General features: G+C 35.7%; 1 long non-coding RNA gene across 1 annotated transcript; it reads right to left on the minus strand.

Moving 5' to 3' along the window:
- Positions 1-3,112: 3,112 nt before the first annotated feature.
- On the minus strand, positions 3,113-4,951 carry LOC128032513 (uncharacterized). The gene is made up of 2 exons (XR_008188790.1): positions 4,741-4,951; positions 3,113-4,220 (listed from the first exon to the last, which is right to left on the minus strand). It is a non-coding gene; the product is annotated as an uncharacterized LOC128032513 (long non-coding RNA).
- Between the last annotated feature and the right edge of the window lie 10,676 nt (positions 4,952-15,627).

A 15,627-nucleotide genomic window follows, 5' to 3' on the forward strand; every position in this document is an offset into this window, starting at 1 on the left:
GGCTTCTTAAATCCTTAGGTCAACTGTGTTAGAGAGTGATCCCACATGTTTTTTAATATTATTGAGTTTGATTATTCTTTAAAAGTTACAAGTGAGAAAATCTTAATTTATTTTCTTTGTCTCTTAGAATTTTTTTATTGCGAGTGTATAACAGTGAAGTTTAATTTTCTTTAATCAACTTTTCTTTTTTCTTTTTTTTTAGTATTTTTTTATTTAAACCTCTAATAATGATATGCAGACATAGTATGGAAGAGGTTTTGGAATCTCCTACTGATGGGGACCATTTGCTTGAGTCTCATTGTCTTGTAGTGCGATAATCCTCTAGCATTCAAGTAAGGGACAAATTTGACGAAGCGCAAAGGACTAACATCTTCCACTCGAGGTGCTTGATTCAAGGAAAGTTTTGTTCTTTTATTGTTGATAGTGGTTGTTGTGCCAATGCGGTGAGTAGTTTTTTAGTGGACATTTTATATTTACCTTGTCAAAATCATCCTAACTCATATCATTTACAATGGATTGACGAAAGTTCGAAAGTTAAGGTAGTTAAACAATCAATAATTGCAGTAAAAATTGGGAATTATTCTGACAAGATTTGGTGTGATGTAGTTCCCATGCATGCCGTCCATTTGCTTCTTGGAAGACCATAGCAATATAATCATGATGCGATACACCATGGCAAATTGAACCATTACTCCCTTGTGTTTAAAGGAAAAAAAAATGCACTTTAGCCCTTTTGGAGCCCAAAGATGTCTATAAGGACCAATTGAAAATGATGAAATTCTATGATATGGTTAAAGGGAAAGAAAAAATTGAAAAGACAGAGAGAAAAGAGGCCTTGAGTGATAAAAGTCTACTTGATGGTTCACTTTTGGTAAGTAAAAATTTTTATGAGGTAAAATTAGAGAGTTTAATTCACATTGAAAAAGAGAATATAAAGAAAAAGGGAACCTATCTGAAAGAGAGAAATAATAATGTTTTCACTAACCTTAACTTGAATTTGTCTAGTAGATTTGTTTCATTCTTTCAAGAATTTGTTGACCCTTTGTGATGAGCTCTATTAAATCATTCTACCTATGATAAAGATTATTTCATATTCAACCAAAGAGAAGATTCGAGGATGATTCTTTTCGAGGAAAGAGGAATGATACATGTACGGATGGGGTGAAATTTATTAAATTTCATTCACCGAAGTTATCAATTTTCAAGTTTGGGAAATCATTATACTTGAGACAACTTTTTGGATGGGATCTAGGAATTTATTGGTTAAGATGTCTTCATGGTGTTCAAATATATATCTCTTAGCTTTGAAACGCACTTTGAATCACTCAATTTCGAGTTTGGGAGATCAACTTATGATCTTTTTAGTGAAGACTACGTGAGCAGAATTTTTGGATGAGATTATAACGACAATTATGAGTTTTAGATTTTTAATTCGAGTTTAAATCATATTGAGTTCGGGTTTTAGGCTAATTTTTTATTATATATGATCCCAATATTGTATTTATCATCTCTTATTATTATTATTTTATTACTATTTTTTATAATTATTAAGTATTTTAAGTTATTTAGGAGTTTTATGTTAACAAAAAAGTTATTTAGGAGTTTTATGATAAAATGAACTGTGATTAATGATTGTTGCTTTGGCAACAAATTTAGCCCTCTGATACCTTGACCAGATGATTGGGTCAAGTATGGGGATGTTACATATTGAGAAACCAATCTAAATTGAGGACAAACATCTTAAATGGTATGGAAGATGTTGTAAGAGGATATACGACTTCTTCTATTGGAAAAAAAAAAGGAATGTATTGTCTTCTTCTGTAACTAAAATTCCACGATATATGGTTCAATATTATGGAAACTCAATGGAAATCATTCAATGGGCTAGTCTACTAGATTTTTTCTTAACATTCACATGCAACCTTAAATGGCTTGATATATAAGAGTTCTTATAGCTAATCCCTGACCACAAACTAGAGTATAAACTGTATTTAGTTATAAGGTGGGTTGTGGGGGTACCAATTATACTTCTAAGGAATATTAATTAGACAACTGGACTTGGTAAAGTGACAAGATTAATTGTCACTGAGTTGGGGACAAGGTTGATAAAAGCAGAGACAATCATTAGCGGTAATACAGTAAAATATTTTTCATACCTCTTGTCCAAATATCACCCTTTGACACGAAATGACCATTCAATTTTATCATAAGGAAATTCCCTATCAAACTATGTTTTGCAATGATTATTAAAAAGAGTGAATGTGGTGCTCCAAACTCAACCAAGACAGTCTGACCTAAATTTCGAGCGTTACATTAACCACTAAAGTGACTCTCCATTAAAACACCACAAAACACATCGTCCAACCAAACACACCACGCAATTGCAACATGGTCCATATTAAAAAAAAATCCCTTTTGCATGCTTTTCTATTCAAAACACAGAAACAGTTCATGAAGAAAATTCAATTTTATGGCGAACCTAGCTAAAACCTTAGAAGCTCCCGGAAAACTTGGCGAACTCCCAACTCACGACCTACCCTATGAACACCTAATTCACAACCAACCTTGCGAACCACTAGTGCATAACTTACCCAACGATCCTTAATGCTTGGTGAACCTACCTGATTGGCAAGCTCAAACACATATCTCCCCTTGTTTTTAAAGACTACTATTGTGGTTGACTTACCCGTGAACCCCCTTACCTAGGCAAACCTACCCATCTTGGTGAACCCTTTTGCTTAGTGAACCCTCTATATTTGGCAAGCACTATGTTTTGGCGAACCCCTTACCTCGACGAACATTATTTCTGGAAAACTCTAAAGTTTTGGCGAACTCTGCCCTCAGCATAGTTTTATTTTACTAAAAATTTTAGTTGTTGTGCTACATGTCTTGCCCTTTAACATTTTCAAGACCTTGCTAAGTCTACTCGTTCACACTTCACTTAAACGGTTCACAGGTATTTATACATCATTTTACAACATACTTTTCGTGCATACTAAGTTATCATTTTAATTCAAACATACATGTGATACAAGGGCATACCTTATAATCAAACGATCTCCTTAGTCTATATAAGCTTGTTAGTTCATCAATTTATCAAACATTCATCATGTATGATAACCCAACCAATCAAGCATTCAATCAAGTAGTTATAAAGTCCAAATATCCAAAATTAAATAGTTTGTAATGTCCATTTACAACCCATCAAATTTTATTTAAAAGTCTAAGTCTAAATCTAAATCTAGTCCATTGGAATCGGTCCCACATTGCCTTCCTTTTTGGGGTTTGGAAACACAACACATACTTAAGGGGATTTGCTTTGCAAGGTGTATGCAAGGAGTGTGAGCTTATTGAAGCCTAGTGAGTGCTCAAGCATACAACATATAAACACACCAGTCGTGTAAGAAATTAGACATGCTATAACAGTTCGCATAACAATTACAATACTCATACAAATTATAGTGATATATTGGCAATTTCTGAATGTGAAACATAATTTATATGCATTGGATAAATGGATCTCCATACACTCTGAATGACTCAAAGAGTCCTGCGCTATCTCTAATAAGTGTAGCATGAGTGCTCGCACTCTCCAAACACTCCACGCTATCTAAAGTGAATGGAGTTATGCTCAACACTCCTTTATCTCTCCAACACTATCTTCGGGCCACAATGCCCTAACACATAATAAAAAGGGTGAGTACTCACAATCCTATGGCATGTCAATGATATACAATGGTTTCAAGTGTTCACAATGCCAACATATCATTTTTAACATATTCACAGTACACAGTATGATAGAGCTCGCACATTACAGTGCACATTATCACAGTTCGCATTTAGCAAAACTCATAATACACATAGGTCTGCATATAACATGGGTTCGCAAATCATAAATGTTTTCATTCAACACGGTATGGGTTTGAACATTATATGACATGGGTTTGCACATGCATGGTTTCACGTAGACAGAACATGGTTCGCTTAATAATATGCAGGGTTTGCAGATCAGACATCTAGGTTTGCATGAAATTGTAACAGGGTTTGCAGATCTCGTATCATGGTTCACATGACTTACCTAGCTTCCCTTAGCATGCGAACTAGTGTTTAAAAGACAGTATACAGGACACTCACCTACTGGTTCGTTGCTTACTATCGGGCCTAAATCACCTTCTTCTTGCCCTTGTCCTTGCTCGATCATGCACCTTCACGATCAGAGGCTTCGCGCATAACATACAACATACAAATTATAATTATTCTTAAGCAGAATAACCATCCTAGCAACATAACAGTTTGCCACTCCCTCTAGACTAGCGAGCTCACCTCTCACCACACTAAACTGCTAATTACTTCACTCTAACTCGATTTTATCCCAAATTTTCACTTCCTAACATCATATCTAATGTTTAATTATAGATCTAGGCCATTAATTTCACACAATTTCACAAATCTTCACTTTCTGAAAAATCACGTTAGTTTTCATTCAAGTAAAAGAAAATCATTTGATTTACTCAATTTTTTTAAGGATTTGTTAAGTTAATTTTATAAACCTCTTGACTACATCAAAATGAGTTGAAAATCGTTTTAAAACAATCACTTAGCTCTCTATTACGAGATCTACTATTTTTAAGCAAAAGCAAGCTTTAAAAGCATAGATCTTATGTTTTCTTGATTAGATCTATAAAACTCTAATTGAAATCACATAATATATATTTAAACCATAAGAAATCATAATATTACCTTTGGTTTGAAGAACTCCAAGAGATTTAGATCAATTTGAGCAAATACGAGTAAAGAAATAGTAGAAAATTGAAGGAGAAATAATGAGTTTCTTTAAAAATTTGAGAAGAAAAATATGTTTGGATGCCAAGAAAATCATAATGGTAAAGGGAATTTTGAGAGAAAACTACTAATTTTTAATCTAGCAAATTTTTCAAATGAATGGTAAATATAGAGGGAAAGGATGGTGGGTGGTCTTATATAGCCAACCAATTTTCAAATTTTGGGTATTTACCCTAAGGCCCTTCCTATTCTCTCCCTTTTTCAACTAAATCTCATTTCAATTAAAATTCTTTTATTACACATTTGACCCTTAATTTTAAGATCATTTTTAATTTAATCCATACTAATTTATATTTATTAACCCAATTATTTTATCATTATTTTTTTATTTTAATTTCTACGACTCTAATCCTAATATCAAACTTTCAAAATGTTGGTGTGTACTTGCCTCAACTTGTCTTCACGCACAGTCAACTTTTGCTTCGAGAGTGACATCACTTTTTGGATTGAAAATACTAATAAACAATAATGACGGAAGTATTTGATGACGTGTTTCAAAGGTTATATGAATAATATTGATTTTTACATTTTTACAACAGTGGAAAACTCAACTCATTTAGTAAATTGCATTTTTTTTTATATTACAAACGTATTGACTAAATATATATCACTATTTTTGTAGGTGAGTATGGACAGACAATAGACAATAGACAATGCAATTAGACAACTCTCAGTGGCTGATGGGTTATGGAGGTTGCAAGTTAGGATTACACAAATGTGAGATGCTATTAACATGATTTATTGGTATGCATTAATACTACTGGATGAAAATGTCGTTTCTTTACCAATGTTTCCGGCTATTTTACCAAATTGACTCAAAAAAAATTAATATTTACAAAAATATTTAGGTTTAAAAATAATCACTAAAATAACTTGAAATGAACAGTAAAAAAGGGTTTTGGCTTGTCAATGGTCGGTACCACTTGGTATTTTGGACCTATGATTGCCTGATGATTGTGTCAGACTTTAAAAAATTGAAGTTTTTGGTTCTAACCTATAAATGGCTGGCATCAGTGTATTTTTTTAAATCGTATCATACTAGTATACAAAAATTTTAAAAAAATAAATTTTTGGGTGCTGGCCTGTCAATGGCCGGCACCACCAGTACGAAAAAAAAATTTTTGGTGCTGGCCTATCAATGGCCGGCACCAGTATATGAAAAACAAATTTTGGGAAATTTTTTTTTGTGTGCTAGCCTATCAATGGCTGGCACCACCAGTATGAAAAAAAAATTTTGGGTGCTGGCCTGTCAATGGTCGGCAGCAGTATACAAAAAAAATAGGTGTTGGCCTTCTAATGGCTGGCATCAAAATTTATATATTAGTGGGTGGTTTGGGTTCTGATAGTGTAAATGGAATGAGAAAAAAAATTTTAGAGAGCCATCAAAATGAGAGTGTTTTGTAGTATATCATCAAATGAGTTTTTTTGGAGTGGATTGTATACGGAGTTTTTCTTAGTGTACAACCGAATTTCGGGGTTGAATTATATACTGCCATATTTTAATAGGGTTGAATTATATAATATCATGTCCACCCTAAAGGTTATGCCATTAAGGGCTGGATGATTATTTGCACCATAGATGGCTAATCGAGTTTTTCGATGCAGATGGACATTATCTATGGTGCAATAGTGTTTATTCCACAACTAGGTTGTGGTTGGAACCGGTTGGTAGAGTCTCCATGCAAAGGTATCTTATGGGACAATGGAAGAAGAAAAGGTCTAGAGCAGAAGATGATTAATTGTGAAGAAACTAATACCGATGCAACGTAGACCTAATACAAGCAGAAAACGATTAATTGTGAAGAAACTAGTATTGAAAATAATTGTATTATTTCTTAAGAATGTTTGTAATTTTTTTTTATATCTGTAAATTTAATATAGTTGTTTAGGATTTAAGGTTTCATTTTTATATTTTAGTGTAATAATTTCTTAGAATGTTTGTATTTTTATATGCAATTTTAATTTAATCATAATATATAAAATTTGAAAATTAAATTTTCGTGTATTAATTTTACCCATCTGTTTGTAGTTCATTGGGTGTTTAAATTTAATATAGTGCATATTATTTTTGTTTGAAATTTATATTTTTTGTATTAATATTGTAGAATGATTGTATTTTATTGTGTATGTAAATTTAATTTGTTGTGTAGTAATACTTATTTGAATTATTATTATTTAAATATTACGAAATCATTTATTCAAACAAATAATTATTTTAGAGAAATTAAATTAATATTAAAAAAATTTAAAAATAAAATAAATATTTACAGAATAATCTTAAAATAAAGTAAAAATTAACAGAAAAAATTAAAATTGTCGCGATTCCGGGGATGTCCCCGGCACTGGCGTGTAACGGTCCGGATGCCTCCGTTGGCGATGCCATGCACCTTGCTGAGGCGTTTGATAATTGCTCGATTCGGCGTCCAGTGTCTTGTCCGGTGTACTTAGAAAGGTAGAATAATCATACACACTAAAATCAGGAGTTAATTGGTATTGCGTGACCGGAGGTGCCGATGGAAAAATATCCTCAATGGTGGGTGTACATGCTTCGGGATGGAACTCCGGGTGGTATGAGGATGATCCGGATCGTGTGGAATGTTGAGGCTTGAGGTTGTCACCAAAAATATCTTCGAACGATGGAGGAATTTCAGGCAGCGGATCCAGATTCATGTTGTGTGATGATGAGGAGGATGCTTCATGTTGGGCCTCGAGATCGGGGTTCGAGGTAGTATCGGACTTGATGTTCCCAAATGGTGAAACTCGGTTACTGTGCGGTTGTGCATTCCTTGGTTACCATCGAGAAGATTCAGGTTGCGCGTCTCTTTGGATCAGCATGTACTGACCTTGGAATATAAAGGGTTTCCCGTGTGCCATATACTATGCTGCGTACTCGGGCGTAGAAGAGAACCCTCCCTCTAAGACATACAAGGGAGGGCGCCTCGAATGTTGCTGATTCCACAGAAAGATATACGGTTCATGTTTTTGTCCCCAATTTAAAGCGTCCCGACCCAAACCCTTTTTATCTATTCCGTAGACTTCTTTGATGTCGACAGGAGGGTTCGAGATAGGTTGTGCGCAACTGAACTACCTCAAAACCCGACCTCCATCTTGCCACTCCACCATATGAAAATGAATCAACAGCACATTTGACACGAATAGCTGTTGCTGCTCGATAACTCATGATGGTATGAGCTTTGCGATATCTTCCTCATTATATGGCGTCCATATAAACTGCAAAATAAAGACAACACGTTATTTTTTTCTTGTACAATTATTGTATTTAAAAAAGAAATATTCGGAATCGTATTTTACACCATCCCCAGAATGAGTCTCTATCATCATACGGTACATAGGTACGGTGAACGATCACCCGATTCCCAGTACAGTTGCCCATCTAAAAAAGAAAAATTATCAAATTATTTTTCCCATGCAAAAAATAAGTATATTATAGTATACAATAAAAAAATAGATGGCAAAATTGAACTACATATTTACCTATTAACGAGTGGCCAGACATACGATTGGTGGCTCACTGATGCCAGAAATGGCATTCGGTATAATGCCCAATACTGCAGTAGAAGGTAGCAACCGCCCATTGTTTTTGTAGACAGTGACAAAGCTCGCGGTATAAGCACGCCAACACTGCAGAGCCCCAACTAAATCTTCTGGCAAGCTCGAGATCGTCTAATAAGGGAAGATGCATTATTGAGACTTTATTTTGATTGACGTCCGGCAAAAATATCCCACCTATAAGTTGAAGAATGAACACTCTTGCAGCATAAATAATGTCCATCTGCGTTGGACTGCTTGGAAGATGCTGGAAGTTTTCTTTTAACCAAGTAAATTTAATATATGTTAATCGTCCTTCCTCATTATTTGGGGGCAACTCGTTGTATGACGCATCCCAGTCACCATACAACTCTCGTATCGCCACTTGCTTTGCCCACCATGCCTTTCGGTACGACACTTTGTACTTGAATCGAGCTTGCATATCCGCAATAAAGACCGACACTTGAATGGTGGGCGACTCTTTCACCAAAGGGATGATGCAGTTGCATATAGTTTTTGCATCTAACTTTCCATGGTCTTGCGACATACGAGCTGATGTGCATGTGTGTGGACCTTCTAGTTTCCTTATAATCCACATCTGTGTCCGCTGCATTAAAGCGGCTCGGACACGCCATTTACAACCACTCGATGCTTTCCATCATTCTCATGCGTGCAAAGACTGCATCGATTTCTTTTCTTTATAATCCACACCTAACTTCAAGCTAAGTTGTTTTATAGCATGTAAACAGTCTTTTTTGTTATCAAATTGTTGTCCTACAAACAACTCTTCTTCTTCGAATTCATTGTCAACTAGGTGAGCCGACACAATATTTGTATATTCTAGGAACTCGTGTGCAAAAGCCGCATCAGGATCCACGTCGGTCATGAAAGACCCTGGATTATTTCTTATAACTATACCAGGGCCCGTGTTTCTGGCCGAATGGGGGTTCACATTTTCACCCTCTACCGGCCCTTCCACGTCTATGTCTTTAGGGATGTCATCCAAATTGGGGTCACTAAAATCATCGTTGGGATCATGGTGGGACTGATCATCATTATCTGACCCTTCATCACTATCTTCTATGGTGGCCAACACCTCTGGATGGATCCCTAGACGAGGACAGGAGTCTGGGGTGTTATACGAACATCCACAGGTGTTTGGATTTTCGGGAGTTGGCGTTGACCGTCCAAAACCCGACTGATCTTCCCAAGAGACGTTAAGATCAAAATCAATTCTAGAGCGCTGGCTTGCTGGAATTACCACTTGAATGGGATCTGATTCAGCTATCTTCGCGAACAACTCAACCGGGTTGGGATTTTCTATCTCAGGGAGGCAATAAATTGCTATCATTGTCCCTAAATCATCATCATCTTCAAGCTCCATATCTGAGAACTTTAGCGGATCAGTTGAAACTGAAAATTTGTAAAACTGTCTCAACATTTGCTTTCCGCAACGGGTTGCTATCTTTGTACTGATTTTTCGTTTTAAATCTGATAACAAAATCCGTTTGTTGAATCTCATTCCTATTTTTTTCCGGCTTCGAAATACACAGCCTTCTTCAGTTTTATTTATCATTTCTCCATCGAAATGAACATAAACAAACAACATTTAAGAACTTATTTTTAAAAAAAAAATTGCTTTCTTCTAAACAAAGGAAAAAAAATTTTCAAACCAAACAAAATGCAAGATAAAATACCTATATATATTTGATAAATTTGGTGCCGACTATTAAGAAGCCAGTACCCAAAAAAAAAAATTTCATACTGGTGGGCCGGCCATTGACAAGCCAATACCAAATTTTTTTTTGTACTAGTGGTGCCGGCCATTGACAGGCCAGCACCCAAAAAAATTTTGTTTTTGTATACTGGTGCTAGCCATTGACAAGCCAGCACCCAAAAAATTTTTTTTTTTAAATTTTTGTATCCCAGTATGATATGATTTAAAAAAAATACACTGGTGCCGGCCATTGACAGGCCAGAACCAAAAAATTCAATTTTTTAAAATCTGACACAATCATCAAGCAATCATGGGTCCAAAATATCAGGTGGTGCCGGCCATTGACAGGCCAAAACCCCTTTTTACTGTTCATTTCAAGTTATTTTGGTGATTGTTTTTAAACTTAGGTCATTTTTATAAATATCACTTTTTTTTGGGTCAGTTTGGTAAAATAGCCAATGTTTCCACTTTAAAACTTTACTTAAAATTATTTTTAATATTTATTATAAATATAAATACTATTATCATAAAAATAAATATTTTTAATTCAACATTATTTATCTTAATATTTAAATTTTATTTATGCTCTCATAAAAATCTGAATCAATTTCAATTTTAATTTTAATATTTTTATTTTAAAATCTAAATTTAAATTTATTAATTTTAATATTTAGTTTAAAGTTCAAAATTTAAAATAAAACATAATGATATTTATCATAAAGATAAATAATATTTAATTAAAATAAATTTAACAATAATTATCTTAATATTTAAATGATATTAATCTTAATATTAATTTTAGCATTTAACATTTATCATAAAAATAAATATTATTATCATAAAAATAAAAATATATATTTAATTATCATAAATATAAATATTATTTATCTTAATATTTATTCCATAATCATAGTTATTAAATGATTACTTCCTCTATATTTACAATATAAGTTCATATATCTCATTTACTATATTGCATTAAATTATGTTTAATACAAAATAAATTTAATAATTGTAAAATTAATTTTCCTTCACATTTGAATTTTTTAATTTTTAAATTTTTATGAAATTTAACTTATTTTTATGTAATAATTTTAAATATTTCACTTCTTCCTACAACACTATCCATATTACAAACAAAAAATAGTGAAGTATTTTTTAATTCTTTTCATAAGTCAAATTTATGTTTTGCATTATTTAAAACTTTATTTTGTAGCAAAATAAATTATTTATAACTTTATTTCTAGAATTTAAAATACTAGATATATATTATTTCTAAAATTTGAAATATTTTAAATTTTATTATAATAGTTTTATGTTTCAATTTTTCCTCATAATAAAAGCATAAATTATATTCATAATATTACAAGTAAATTTATCATCTTTCAAAAACTTAGGTATATTTTTAATTTGTTTATATATCAATAATTTTAATCAATATGTGGTTATTTAAATAATAACAATTTTACCAAACACATAAAGCAACTTGTGCATCGCACGAAATAGAAAACTACGTGTATATGTGAAACATGTTTGATTTAGATCGGGAGAATCGTATGGTTTTATGAAACCATGTGTATATAGCTCGAATCCGTAGTCAATCCTATTTTCGATAGGAGCAGTTGACAATTGAATCCAACTTTTTCCATTATTTTCGTATCCGTAACAGTGTGAAAGGAAAGCCTAGCTCCAAGTTGTTCACGAATAGTGGTGTTGTTGAGTTTCTCAATCCTTTGACTTAGGATTAGTCAGATATATTTCTTGATGAGGGTAGGGAATGAATATAACTCAGCGGTAGAGTGTCACCTTGACGTGGTGAAAGTAATCGGTTCGAGCCTGATTATCCCTAAACCCAACGTGCGTTTTTCCATTTGCCTTGCCCCCTGCCATGATCGAATAAGAATGGATAAGAGGCTCGTGGGATTGACATAAGAGGGTAGGGATGGCTATATTTCTGGGATCAAACTCTAGGTAAATATGAAGTGCATGGATACAAGTTATGCCTTGGAATGAAAGACAATTTTGAATCGACTTTGTCTACGAATAATGAAGCCATAAGTAGTGCAACTATGAATCTCATAGAGTGTTCAGTCTTGGCTAAAGATGAACGCTGGCGGTATGCTTAGCACATGCAAGTTAGACAGGAAGTGGTGTTTCCAGTGGTAGACGGGTGAGTAACGCATAAGAACCTGCCCTTGGAAGGGGAACAACAACTAGAAACAGTTGCTAATACCCTGTAGGCTGAGGAGCAAAAGGAGGAATCCGCCCGAGGAGGGGTTCGCGTTTGATTAGCTAGTTGGTGAGGCAATAGCTTACCAAGGTGATGATCAATAGCTGGTCCGAGAGGATGATCAGCCACACTGGGACTGAGACACAGCTCAGACTCCTACAGAAGGAAACAATGCAAAATTCTCCGCAATTGACGAAAGTCTGATGAAGCAATGCCATGTAGAGGTAGAAGGCCTATGGGTCATGAACTTATTTTCCCGAAGAAGCAGTGACAGTATCTAGGGAATAAGAATTGGCTAACTCTGTGCCAGCAGCCGCAATAATATAGAGGATGCAAGCATTATCCAGAATAATTAGGAGTAAAGCGTATGTAGGTGGCTTTTTAGGTCTGCCGTTAAATCCCAAAGCTCAACCCTGGACAGACGATGGAAACTATTAAGCTGGAGTACAGTAGGGGTAGAAGGAGTTTCCAGTGGAGCGATGAAATGCGTAGAGATTAGAAAGAACACCAACGACAAAAGCACTATGCTGGGCCAACACTGATATTGAGAGACGAAAGCTAGGGGAGCGAATGGGATTAGATACCCCAGTAGTCTTAGCTGTAAATGATGGATACTAGGTACTGTGCGTATTGACCCTTACAGTGCTATAACTAATGTGTTAAGTATCCCACCTAGGGAGCACGTTTGCAAAAATAAAACTCAAAGAAATTGACGGGAGCTCCCACAAGTGGTGGAGCATGTGGTTTAATTCAATGCAAAATGAAAAACCTTATTGAGGCTTGACATGCCACAAATCCTCTTGAAAAAGAGGGGTGCCTTTGAGAACGCGGACACAGGTGGTGCATGGCTGTCATTAGCTCATGTCGTAAGGTGTTGGGTTAAGTCTCACAACAAGCGCAACCTTCGTGTTTAGTTGCCACCATTTAGTTTGAAACCCTGAGAAGACTACTGGTGATAAGTTAGAGGAATGTAAGGATAACGTCAAGTCATCATGCCCCTTATGCCTTAGACGACACACGTACTACAATAGATGGGACAAAGGGTCACGATCTCACGAGGGTGAGCTAACTCCAAAAACCCGTCTTCAGTTTGAATTACATGCTGCAACTTGCCTGTATGGAGCCAAAATCGCTAGTAATCGTTGGTTAGCCATACAACAATTAATTCATTCATTGGCCTTGTACACACTGCTTGTTACACTATAAGAGTTGGCCATGCCCAAAGCCATTACCTTAACCACAATGAGGGGGATGCCGAAGGCAAAGCTAGTGATTAGAGTGAAGTCGTAACAAGGTAGCAGTAATAGAAAGTTCAACTGGATCACTTCCTTTTCAGGGAGAGTTAATGCTTGTTGGATATTTTGTTTTAACACTGCTTCACACCCAAAAAGAAGTGAGCTACGTTTGAATTAAAATTGGATATAGAAGTCTTCTTTCGTTTCTCGACGGTGAAGTAAGACTGAGCCTATGAGCTTATTATCCTAGGTCGAAATAAGCTGATAAGATCCCCTTTTACGCCCTCAGGTCCCTCCCATGTGGCAACATGAGGCGTAAAAAGGAAAGAGAGGGATGAGGTTTCTCTCGCTTTTGGCATAGTAAGCCCCGAATAGGAGGCCCGCATGACGGGCTATTAGCCCAGTGGTAAAGCGCACTCTTGATAATTACGTCATTGTGCCTGGGCTGTGAAGGCTCTCAGCCACATGGATAGTTCAATGTGCTTATCAGGGCTTGACCCTAAGATGTGGATCATCCAAGGCATATTAGCATGGTGTACTTCTCTTGTTCGAATCGGGGTTTGAAACCAAATTTCTCCTCAAGAGGATAGATAGGGTGATTCAGGTGAGATCTAATGTAGATCCAACTTTTTATTCACGCGTGGGATATGAGCGGTCCAAGGGGGACCATAATGGATCCTCTCTTTTCGATAATCAATACACCCCTTACCAGTGCATGAACAATTATCTCTCGAGCACAAGTTTAGGTTCGGCCTCAATGGGAAAATAAAATAGAGCACCTAGTACCGTATCTTTATAGACCAACTACAGGATCACCCCTTTCATTCTAAGGTGATTGAGGGATCGTACCATTCGAGCCTTTTCTTTCATGCTTTTCTTAGAGGTCTGAAGAAAGTTACAATCAATAGGATCTAGCTGTAAGAAGAACGTTTGGCTGATAAATAATTCACTTCTTGGTCTTCGACTCTCTCAGTCATTATAAATGCCCTCGATTAGTGTAATGGGATGTGTCTATTTATCTATCTCTTGACTTGAAAAAGGAGCAAGTTTGAAAAAGGATCTTAGAGTGTTTAGGGTTAGGCAAAGAGGGTCTCTTAACACATTTTTTCTTCCCATTAGAGTTATTTCTTATTTCAAAAATACTTGCCATGGTAAGGAAGAATGGGGGAACAAGCACACTTAGAGAGCGTAGTACAACAGAGAGTTGTATGTTGCATTCGGGAAGGATGAATCACTCCTGAAAAGGTATCTATTGATTCTCTCCCAATTGGTTGGACTGTAGGTGTAATGATTTATTTCATGGGTGAAGTCTTTGGTTAAAGTCCAAAATGGCCCAGCTGGGCCAAGGAAAAGAATAGAAGAAGCATCTTGACTCCTTCATGCATGCTCCACTTAGCTCGAGGGATATATCTCAGTTGGTAGAGCTCTGCTCTTACAATTGGGTTGTTGCGATTATAGGTTGGGTGTCTAATTGTCCAGGTGGTAATGAAGTATCTTGTATCTGAATCGGTGGCTCACTTTTTCTAAGTAATAGGGAAGATGACCGAAAGATGCCACTGAAAGACTCTATTAAGATAAAGATGGGTTGTCAAGAACGTAGAAGAGGTATGATGGACGATTGGTCAGATCTAGTATGGATCGTACATGGATGATAGTTGGAGCTAGTGGCTCCCCTAGGTTCCCCCATCTGGGATCCCTAGGAAAGAGGATCAAGTTGGCCCTTGCGAACAGCTTGATGCACTATCTCCTTTCAACCCTTTAAGTAAAATGCAACAAAAGGCAGGAAAACCCATGCGCTAACCCCATCGTCTCCACCCTGTAAGAACTAAGAGATCACCCCAAAGACACCTTCGGTATCCAGGGGTTACAAACCAACCATAGAACCATGTTCAATAAGTGAAATGCATTAGTTATCCACTCTCAGGTTGGGCAGTAGAGAAGGGTAATCACTCATTCTAAAAACCGACATTCTTAAGACCAAGGAGCCAGAGAAGGGAAAGCTCTCTACTATTCCTAGTTCTCATGTAGCAGGATCCTTTGAAACCATAAGAATT

This window comes from Gossypium raimondii, chromosome 9, assembly GCF_025698545.1.
Source record: "Gossypium raimondii isolate GPD5lz chromosome 9, ASM2569854v1, whole genome shotgun sequence".
Taxonomy (NCBI): Eukaryota; Viridiplantae; Streptophyta; class Magnoliopsida; order Malvales; family Malvaceae; genus Gossypium; species Gossypium raimondii.